Source organism: Drosophila pseudoobscura, chromosome X (assembly GCF_009870125.1).
Source record: "Drosophila pseudoobscura strain MV-25-SWS-2005 chromosome X, UCI_Dpse_MV25, whole genome shotgun sequence".
Classification (NCBI taxonomy): Eukaryota; Metazoa; Arthropoda; class Insecta; order Diptera; family Drosophilidae; genus Drosophila; species Drosophila pseudoobscura.
This window is the reverse complement of record NC_046683.1, coordinates 32994711-33006763: the sequence shown is the minus strand read 5'-3', so window position 1 is coordinate 33006763 and position 12053 is coordinate 32994711.

Below are 12053 nucleotides of genomic sequence, written 5' to 3'. Positions count from 1 at the left end.
AGGGAAGGGTTTTATATAAGTGCAGGTGCCATATAGTTGCGGAGGTTCCACTTTTTTGGGGGTATATTGCCATATTGGTGCTTATGCCCAAAATATGCGATCCTGCCACATTTCCTGGAGCGTGGATGCTATATAGGTGCGGTGGTTCAGTATACATGCCAGTGCTGGATAGGGAAGGGTTCTATATAAGTGCAGGTGCCATATAGTTGCGGAGTTCCACTTTTTTGAGGCTAGAGTGCCGTATTGTTGCTAGTGCCCAAGATGTGCGATCTTGCCACATTTCCTGGAGCGTGGGTGATATATAGGTGCGGTGATTCAATATACATGCCAGTGCTGGATAGGGAAGGGTTCTATATAAGTGCAGGTGCCATATAGTTGCGGAGGTTCCACTTTTTTGGGGCTATATTGCCATATTGGTGCTTATGCCCAAAATATGCGATCCTGCCACATTTCCTGGAGCGTGGATGCTATATAGGTGCGGTGGTTCAGTATACATGCCAGTGCTGGATAGGGAAGGGTTCTATATAAGTGAAGGTGCCATATAGTTGCGGAGGTTCTACATTTTTGAGGCTAGAGTGCCATATTGTTGCTAGAGCCAAAGATGTGCGATCTTGCCACATTTCCTGGAGCGTTTGTGCTATCTAGGTGCGGTGGTTCAGTATACATGCCAGTGCTGGATAGGGAAGGGTTCTATATAAGTGCAGGTGCCATATAGTTGCGGAGGTTCCAATTCCTTGGGGCTATATTGCCATATTGGTGCTTATGCCCAAAATATGCGATCCTGCCACATTTCCTGGAGCGTGGATGCTATATAGGTGCGGTGGTTCAGTATACATGCCAGTGCTGGATAGGGAAGGGTTCTATATAAGTGCAGGTGCCATATAGTTGCGGAGGTTCCACTTTTTTGGGGCTATATTGCCATATTGGTGCTTATGCCCAAAATATGCGATCCTGCCACATTTCCTGGAACGTGGATGCTATATAGGTGCGGTGGTTCAGTATACATGCCAGTGCTGGATAGGGAAGGGTTCTATATAAGTGCAGGTGCCATATAGTTGCGGAGGTTCCACTTTTTTATGGGCTAGAGTGCCATATTTGTGCTAGTGCCCAAGATGTGCGATCCTGCCACATTTCCTGGAGCGTGGATGCTATATATGTGCGGTGGTTCAGTATACATGCCAGTGCTGGATAGGGAAGGGTTCTATATAAGTGCAGGTGCCATATAGTTGCGGAGGTTCCATTTTTTTGGGGCTATATTGCCATATTGGTGCTTATGCCCAAAATATGCGATCCTGCCACATTTCCTGGAGCGTGTATGCTATATAGGTGCGGTGGTTCAGTATAAATGCCAGTGCTGGATAGGGAAGGGTTCTATATAAGTGCAGGTGCCATATAGTTGCGGAGGTTCCACTTTTTTAAGGCTAGAGTGCCGTATTGTTGCTAGCGCCCAAGATGTGCGATCTTGCCACATTTCCTGGTGGCATGGTGGCACCCATATTGGTGCTTATGCCCAAAATTTGCGATCCTGCCACATTTCCTGGAGCATGGATGCTATATAGGTGCGGTGGTTCAGTATACATGCCAGTGCTGGATAGGGAAGGGTTCTATATAAGTGCAGGTGCCATATAGTTGCGGAGGTTCCACTTTTTTATGGGCTAGAGTGCCATATTTGTGCTAGTGCCCAAGATGTACGATCTGGACACATTTCCTGGAGCGTGGGTGATATATAGGTGCGGTGATTCAATATACATGCCAGTGCTGGATAGGGAAGGGTTCTATATAAGTGCAGGTGCCATATAGTTGCGGAGGTTCCACTTTTTTGGGGCTATATTGCCATATTGGTGCTTATGCCCAAAATATGCGATCCTGCCACATTTCCTGGAGCGTGGATGCTATATAGGTGCGGTGGTTCAGTATAAATGCCAGTGCTGGATAGGGAAGGGTTCTATATAGGTGCAGGTGCCATATAGTTGCGGAGGTTCCACTTTTTTAAGGCTAGAGTGCCGTATTGTTGCTAGCGCCCAAGATGTGCGATCTTGCCACATTTCCTGGTGGCATGGTGGCACCCATATTGGTGCTTATGCCCAAAATTTGCGATCCTGCCACATTTCCTGGAGCATGGATGCTATATAGGTGCGGTGGTTCAGTATACATGCCAGTGCTGGATAGGGAAGGGTTCTATATAAGTGCAGTTGCCATATAGTTGCGGAGTTCCACTTTTTGAGGCTAGAGTGCCGTATTGTTGCTAGTGCCCAAGATGTACGATCTGGACACATTTCCTGGAGCGTGGGTGATATATAGGTGCGGTGATTCAATATACATGCCAGTGCTGGATAGGGAAGGGTTCTATATAAGTGCAGGTGCCATATAGTTGCGGAGGTTCCACTTTTTTGGGGCTATATTGCCATATTGGTGCTTATGCCCAAAATATGCGATCCTGCCACAATTCCTGGAGCGTGGATGCTATATAGGTGCGGTGGTTCAGTATACATGCCAGTGCTGGATAGGGAAGGGTTCTTTATAAGTGCAGGTGTCATATAGTTGCGGAGGTTCCACTTTTTGGGGCTATATTGCCATATTGGTGCTTATGCCCAAAATATGCGATCCTGCCACATTTCCTGGAGCGTGGATGCTATATAGGTGCGGTGGTTCAGTATACATGCCAGTGCTGGATAGGGAAGGGTTCTATATAAGTGCAGATGCCATATAGTTGCGGAGGTTCCACTTTTTTGCGGCTATATTGCCATATTGGTGCTTATGCCCAAAATATGCGATCCTGCCACATTTCCTGGAGCGTGGATGCTATATAGGTGCGGTGGTTCAGTATACATGCCAGTGCTGGTTAGGGAAGGGTTCTATATAAGTGCAGGTGCCATATAGTTGCGGAGGTTCCACTTTTTTGGGGCTATATTGCCATATTGGTGCTTATGCCCAAATTATGCGATCCTGCCACATTTCCTGGAGCGTGGATGCTATATAGGTGCGGTGGTTCAGTATACATGCCAGTGCTGGATAGGGAAGGGTTCTATATAAGTGAAGGTACCATATGGTTGCGGAGGTTCCACTTTTTTGGGGCTATATTGCCATATTGGTGCTTATGCCCAAAATATGCGATCCTGCCACATTTCCTGGAGCGTGGATGCTATATAGGTGCGGTGGTTCAGTATTAATGCCAGTGCTGGATAGGGAAGTGTTCTATATAAGTGCAGGTGCCATATAGTTGCGGAGGTTCCACTTTTTGAGGCTATGGTGCCATATTGTTGCTAGTGCCAAATATGTGCGATCTTGCCACATTTCCTGGAGCGTTTGTGCTATCTAGGTGCGGTGGTTCAGTATACATGCCAGTGCTGGATAGGGAAGGGTTCTATATAAGTGCAGGTGCCATATAGTTGCGGAGGTTCCACTTTTTTGGGGCTATATTGCCATATTGGTGCTTATGCCCAAAAAATATGCGATCCTGCCACATTTCCTGGAGCGTGGATGCTATATAGGTGCGGTGGTTCAGTATACATGCCAGTGCTGGATAGGGAAGGGTTCTATATAAGTGAAGGTGCCATATAGTTGCGGAGGTTCTACATTTTTGAGGCTAGAGTGCCATATTGTTGCTAGAGCCAAAGATGTGCGATCTTGCCACATTTCCTGGAGCGATTGTGCTATCTAGGTGCGGTGGTTCAGTATACATGCCAGTGCTGGATAGGGAAGGGTTCTATATAAGTGCAGGTGCCATATAGTTGCGGAGGTTCCACTTCCTTGGGGCTATATTGCCATATTGGTGCTTATGACCAAAATATGCGATCCTGCCACATTTCCTGGAGCGTGGATGCTATTTAGGTGCGGTGGTGCAGTATACATGCCAGTGCTGGATAGGGAAGGGTTCTATATAAGTGCAGGTGCCATATAGTTGCGGAGGTTCCACTTTTTTGGGGCTATATTGCCATATTGGTGCTTATGCCCAAAATATGCGATCCTGCCACATTTCCTGGAGCGTGGATGCTATATAGGTGCGGTGGTGCAGTATACATTCCAGTGCTGGATAGAGAAGGGTTCTATATAAGTGCAGGTGCCATATAGTTGCTGAGGTTCCACTTCTTTGGGGCTATATTGCCATATTGGTGCTTATGCCCAAAATATGCGATCCTGCCACATTTCCTGGAGCGTGGATGCTATATAGGTGCGGTGGTTCAGTGTACATGCCAGTGCTGGATAGGGAAGGGTTCTATATAAGTGCAGGTGCCATATAGTTGCGGAGGTTCCACTTTTTGAGGCTAGAGTGCCGTATTGGTGCTTATGCCCAAAATATGCGATCCTGCCACATTTCCTGGAGCGTGGATGCTATATAGGTGCGGTGGTGCAGTATACATGCCAGTGCTGGATAGGGAAGGGTTCTATATAAGTGCAGGTGCCATATAGTTGCGGAGGTTCCACTTCTTTGGGGCTATATTGCCATATTGGTGCTTATGCCCAAAATATGCGATCCTGCCACATTTCCTGGAGCGTGGATGCTATATAGGTGCGGTGGTTCAGTATACATGCCAGTGCTGGAAGGGGAAGGGTTCTATATAAGTGCAGGTGCCATATAGTTGCAGAGTTCCACTTTTTTGAGGCTAGAGTGCCGTATTGTTGCTAGTGCCCAAGATGTGCGATCTTGCCACATTTCCTGGTGGCATGGTGGCACCCATATTGGTGCTTATGCCCAAAATTTGTGATCCTGCCACATTTCCTGAAGCATGGATGCTATATAGGTGCGGTGGTTCAGTATACATGCCAGTGCTGGATAGGGAAGGGTTCTATATAAGTGCAGGTGCCATATAGTTGCGGAGTTCCACTTTTTGAGGCTAGAGTGCCGTATTGTTGCTAGTGCCCAAGATGTGCGATCTTGCCACAATTCCTGGAGCGTGGGTGATATATAGGTGCGGTGATTCAATATACATGCAAGTGCTGTATAGGGACGGGTTCTATATAAGTGCAGGTGCCATATAGTTGCGCAGGTTCCACTTTTTTGGCGCTATATTGCCATATTGGTGCTTATGCCCAAAATATGCGATCCTGCGACATTTCCTGGAGCGTGGATGCTATATAGGTGCGGTGGTTCAGTATACATGCCAGTGCTGGATAGGGAAGGGTTCTATATAAGTGCAGGTGCCATATAGTCGCGGAGGTTCCACTTCTTTGGGGCTATATTGCCATATTGGTGCTTATGCCCAAAATATGCGATTCTGCCACATTTCCTGGAGCGTGGATGCTATATAGGTGCGGTGGTTCGGTATACATGCCAGTGCTGGATAGGGAATATTCTATATAAGTGCAGGTGCCATATAGTTGCGGAGTTCCACTTTTTTGAGGCTAGAGTGCCGTATTGTTGCTAGTGCCCAAGATGTGCGATCTTGCCACATTTCCTGGTGGCATGGTGGCACCCATATTGGTGCTTATGCCCAAAATTTGCGATCCTGCCACATTTCCTGGAGCATGGATGCTATATAGGTGCGGTGGTTCAGTATACATGCCAGTGCTGGATAGGGAAGGGTTCTATATAAGTGCAGGTGCCATATAGTTGCGGAGTTCCACTTTTTTGAGGCTAGAGTGCCGTATTGTTGCTCGTACCCAAGATGTGCGATCTTGCCACATTTCCTGGAGCGTGGGTGATATATAGGTACGGTGATTCAATATACATGCAAGTGCTGTATAGGGAAGGGTTTTATATAAGTGCAGGTGCCATATAGTTGCGGAGGTTCCTCTTTTTTGGGGGTATATTGCCATATTGGTGCTTATGCCCAAAATATGCGATCCTGCCACATTTCCTGGAGCGTGGATGCTATATAGGTGCGGTGGTTCAGTATACATGCCAGTGCTGGATAGGGAAGGGTTCTATATAAGTGCAGGTGCCATATAGTTGCGGAGTTCCACTTTTTTGAGGCTAGAGTGCCGTATTGTTGCTAGTGCCCAAGATGTGCGATCTTGCCACATTTCCTGGAGCGTGGGTGATATATAGGTGCGGTGATTCAATATACATGCCAGTGCTGGATAGGGAAGGGTTCTATATAAGTGCAGGTGCCATATGGTTGCGGAGGTTCCACTTTTTTGGGGCTATATTGCCATATTGGTGCTTATGCCCAAATATGCGATCCTGCCACATTTCCTGGAGCGTGGATGCTATATAGGTGCGGTGGTTCAGTATACATGCCAGTGCTGGATAGGGAAGGGTTCTATATAAGTGAAGGTGCCATATAGTTGCGGAGGTTCTACATTTTTGAGGCTAGAGTGCCATATTGTTGCTAGAGCCAAAGATGTGCGATCTTGCCACATTTCCTGGAGCGTTTGTGCTATCTAGGTGCGGTGGTTCAGTATACATGCCAGTGCTGGATAGGGAAGGGTTCTATATAAGTGCAGGTGCCATATAGTTGCGGAGGTTCCAATTCCTTGGGGCTATATTGCCATATTGGTGCTTATGCCCAAAATATGCGATCCTGCCACATTTCCTGGAGCGTGGATGCTATATAGGTGCGGTGGTTCAGTATACATGCCAGTGCTGGATAGGGAAGGGTTCTATATAAGTGCAGGTGCCATATAGTTGCGGAGGTTCCACTTTTTTGGGGCTATATTGCCATATTGGTGCTTATGCCCAAAATATGCGATCCTGCCACATTTCCTGGAACGTGGATGCTATATAGGTGCGGTGGTTCAGTATACATGCCAGTGCTGGATAGGGAAGGGTTCTATATAAGTGCAGGTGCCATATAGTTGCGGAGGTTCCACTTTTTGAGGGCTATATTGCCATATTGGTGCTTATGCCCAAGATGTGCGATCCCTCACATTTCCTGGAGCGTGGATGCTATATAGGTGCGGCGGTTCAGTATACATGCCAGTGCTGGATAGGGAAGGGTTCTATATAAGTGCAGGTGCCATATAGTTGCAGAGTTCCACTTTTTTGAGGCTAGAGTGCCGTATTGTTGCTAGTGCCCAAGATGTGCCATCTTGCCACATTTCCTGGTGGCATGGTGGCACCCATATTGGTGCTTATGCCCAAAATTTGCGATCCTGCCACATTTCCTGGAGCGTGGATGCTATATAGGTGCGGTGGTGCAGTATACGTGCCAGTGCTGAATAGGGAAGGGTTCTATATAAGTGCAGGTGCCATATAGTTGCGGAGGTTCCACCTTTTTGGGGCTATATTGCCATATTGGTGCTTATGCCCAAAATATGCGATCCTGCCACATTTCCTGGAGCGTGGATGCTATTTAGGTGCGGTGGTGCAGTATACATGCCAGTGCTGGATAGGGAAGGGTTCTATATAAGTGCAGGTGCCATATAGTTGCGGAGTTCCACTTATTTGGGGCTATATTGCCATATTGGTGCTTATGCCCAAAATATGCGATCCTGCCACATTTCCTGGAGCGTGGATGCTATATAGGTGCGGTGGTGCAGTATACATGCCAGTGCTGGATAGGGAAGGGTTCTATATAAGTGCAGGTGCCATATAGTTGCTGAGGTTCCACTTCTTTGGGGCTATAATGCCATATTGGTGCTTATGCCCAAAATATGCGATCCTGCCACATTTCCTGGAGCGTGGATGCTATATAGGTGCGGTGGTTCAGTATACATGCCAGTGCTGGATAGGGAAGGGTTCTATATAAGTGCAGGTGCCATATAGTTGCGGAGGTTCCACTTTTTTGGGGCTATATTGCCATATTGGTGCTTATGCCCAAAATATGCGATCCTGCCACATTTCCTGGAGCGTGGATGCTATATAGGTGCGGTGGTTCAGTATAAATGCCAGTGCTGGATAGGGAAGTGTTCTATATAAGTGCAGGTGCCATATAGTTGCGGAGGTTCCACTTCTTTGGGGCTATATTGCCATATTGGTGCTTATGCCCAAAATATGCGATCCTGCCACATTTCCTGGAGCGTGGATGCTATATAGGTGCGGTGGTTCGGTATACATGCCAGTGCTGGATAGGGAATATTCTATATAAGTGCAGGTGCCATTTAGTTGCGGAGTTCCACTTTTTTGAGGCTAGAGTGCCGTATTGTTGCTAGTGCCCAAGATGTGCGATCTTGCCACATTTCCTGGTGGCATGGTGGCACCCATATTGGTGCTTATGCCCAAAATTTGCGATCCTGCCACATTTCCTGGAGCATGGATGCTATATAGGTGCGGTGGTTCAGTATACATGCCAGTGCTGGATAGGGAAGGGTTCTATATAAGTGCAGGTGCCATATAGTTGCGGAGGTTCCACTTTTTTGGGGCTATATTGCCATATTGGTGCTTATGCCCAAAATATGCGATCCTGCCACATTTCCTGGAGCGTGGATGCTATATTGGTGCGGTGGTTCAGTATACATGCCAGTGCTGGATAGGGAAGGGTTCTATATAAGTGCAGGTGCCATATAGTTGCGGAGGTTCCACTTTTTTGGGGCTATATTGCCATATTGGTGCTTATGCCCAAAATATGCGATCCTGCCACATTTCCTGGAGCGTGGATGCTATATAGGTGCGGTGGTTCAGTATACATGCCAGTGCTGGATAGGGAAGGGTTCTATATAAGTGCAGGTGCCATATAGTTGCGGAGGTTCCACATCTTTGGGGCTTTATTGCCATATTGGTGCTTATGCCCAAGATGTGCGATTTTGCCACATTTCCTGGAGCGTGGGTGCTATATAGGTGCGGTGGTTCAGTATACATGCCAGTGCTGGATAGGGAAGGGTTCTATATAAGTGCAGGTGCCATATAGTTGCGGAGGTTCCACTTTTTTGGGGCTATATTGCCATATTGGTGCTTATTCCCAAAATATGCGATCCTGCCACATTTCCTGGAGCGTGGATGCTATATAGGTGCGGTGGTTCAGTATACATACCAGTGCTGGATAGGGAAGGGTTCTATATAAGTGCAGGTGCCATATAGTTGCGGAGGTTCCACTTCTTTGGGGCTATATTGCCATATTGGTGCTTATGCCCAAAATATGCGATCCTGCCACATTTCCTGGAGCGTGGATGCTATATAGGTGCGGTGGTTCGGTATACATGCCAGTGCTGGATAGGGAATATTCTATATAAGTGCAGGTGCCATATAGTTGCGGAGTTCCACTTTTTTGAGGCTAGAGTGCCGTATTGTTGCTAGTGCCCAAGATGTGCGATCTTGCCACATTTCCTGGTGGCATGGTGGCACCCATATTGGTGCTTATGCCCAAAATTTGCGATCCTGCCACATTTCCTGGAGCGTGGATGCTATATATGTGCGGTGGTGCAGTATACGTGCCAGTGCTGAATAGGGAAGGGTTCTATATAAGTGCAGGTGCCATATAGTTGCGGAGTTCCACTTTTTTGAGGCTAGAGTGCCGTATTGTGGCTAGTGCCCAAGATGTGCGATCTTGCCACATTTCCTGGAGCGTGGGTGATATATAGGTGCGGTGATTCAATATACATGCCAGTGCTGGATAGGGAAGGGTTCTATATTAGTGCAGGTGCCATATAGTTGCGGAGGTTCTACATTTTTGAGGCTAGAGTGCCATATTGTTGCTAGAGCCAAAGATGTGCGATCTTGCCACATTTCCTGGAGCGTTTGTGCTATCTAGGTGCGGTGGTTCAGTATACATGCCAGTGCTGGATAGGGAAGGGTTCTATATAAGTGCAGGTGCCATATAGTTGCGGAGGTTCCACTTCCTTGGGGCTATATTGCCATATTGGTGCTTATTCCCAAACTATGCGATCCTGCCACATTTCCTGGAGCGTGGATGCTATATAGGTGCGGTGGTGCAGTATACATGCCAGTGCTGGATAGGGAAGGGTTCTATATAAGTGCAGGTGCCATATAGTTGCGGAGGTTCCACTTCTTTGGGGCTATATTGCCATATTGGTGCTTATGCCCAAAATATGCGATCCTGCCACATTTCCTGGAGCGTGGATGCTATATAGGTGCGGTGGTTCGGTATACATGCCAGTGCTGGATAGGGAATATTCCAAATAAGTGCAGGTGCCATATAGTTGCGGAGTTCCACTTTTTTGAGGCTAGAGTGCCGTATTGTTGCTAGTGCCCAAGATGTGCGATCTTGCCACATTTCCTGGTGGCATGGTGGCACCCATATTGGTGCTTATGCCCAAAATTTGCGATCCTGCCACATTTCCTGGAGCATGGATGCTATATAGGTGCGGTGGTTCAGTATACATGCCAGTGCTGGATAGGGAAGGGTTCTATATAAGTGCAGGTGCCATATAGTTACGGAGGTTCCACCTTTTTCGGGCTATATTGCCATATTGGTGCTTATGCCCAAAATATGCGATCCTGCCACATTTCCTGGAGCGTGGATGCTATTTAGGTGCGGTGGTGCAGTATACATGCCAGTGCTGGATAGGGAAGGGTTCTATATAAGTGCAGGTGCCATATAGTTGCGGAGTTCCACTTATTTGGGGCTATATTGCCATATTGGTGCTTATGCCCAAAATATGCGATCCTGCCACATTTCCTGGAGCGTGGATGCTATATAGGTGCGGTGGTGCAGTATACATGCCAGTGCTGGATAGGGAAGGGTTCTATATAAGTGCAGGTGCCATATAGTTGCTGAGGTTCCACTTCTTTGGGGCTATAATGCCATATTGGTGCTTATGCCCAAAATATGCGATCCTGCCACATTTCCTGGAGCGTGGATGCTATATAGGTGCGGTGGTTCAGTATACATGCCAGTGCTGGATAGGGAAGGGTTCTATATGAGTGCAGGTGCCATATAGTTGCGGAGGTTCCACTTTTTTGGGGCTATATTGCCATATTGGTGCTTATGCCCAAAATATGCGATCCTGCCACATTTCCTGGAGCGTGGATGCTATATAGGTGCGGTGGTTCAGTATAAATGCCAGTGCTGGATAGGGAAGTGTTCTATATAAGTGCAGGTGCCATATAGTTGCGGAGGTTCCACTTCTTTGGGGCTATATTGCCATATTGGTGCTTATGCCCAAAATATGCGATCCTGCCACATTTCCTGGAGCGTGGATGCTATATAGGTGCGGTGGTTCGGTATACATGCCAGTGCTGGATAGGGAATATTCTATATAAGTGCAGGTGCCATATAGTTGCGGAGTTCCACTTTTTTGAGGCTAGAGTGCCGTATTGTTGCTAGTGCCCAAGATGTGCGATCTTGCCACATTTCCTGGTGGCATGGTGGCACCCATATTGGTGCTTATGCCCAAAATTTGCGATCCTGCCACATTTCCTGGAGCATGGATGCTATATAGGTGCGGTGGTTCAGTATACATGCCAGTGCTGGATAGGGAAGGGTTCTATATAAGTGCAGGTGCCATATAGTTGCGGAGGTTCCACTTTTTTGGGGCTATATTGCCATATTGGTGCTTATGCCCAAAATATGCGATCCTGCCACATTTCCTGGAGCGTGGATGCTATATAGGTGCGGTGGTTCAGTATACATGCCAGTGCTGGATAGGGAAGGGTTCTATATAAGTGCAGGTGCCATATAGTTGCGGAGGTTCCACTTCTTTGGGGCTTTATTGCCATATTGGTGCTTATGCCCAAGATGTGCGATTTTGCCACATTTCCTGGAGCGTGGGTGCTATATAGGTGCGGTGGTTCAGTATACATGCCAGTGCTGGATAGGGAAGGGTTCTATATAAGTGCAGGTGCCATATAGTTGCGGAGGTTCCACTTTTTTGGGGCTATATTGCCATATTGGTGCTTATTCCCAAAATATGCGATCCTGCCACATTTCCTGGAGCGTGGATGCTATATAGGTGCGGTGGTTCAGTATACATGCCAGTGCTGGATAGGGAAGGGTTCTATATAAGTGCAGGTGCCATATAGTTGCGGAGGTTCCACTTCTTTGGGGCTATATTGCCATATTGGTGCTTATGCCCAAAATATGCGATCCTGCCACATTTCCTGGAGCGTGGATGCTATATAGGTGCGGTGGTTCGGTATACATGCCAGTGCTGGATAGGGAATATTCTATATAAGTGCAGGTGCCATATAGTTGCGGAGTTCCACTTTTTTGAGGCTAGAGTGCCGTATTGTTGCTAGTGCCCAAGATGTGCGATCTTGCCACATTTCCTGGTGG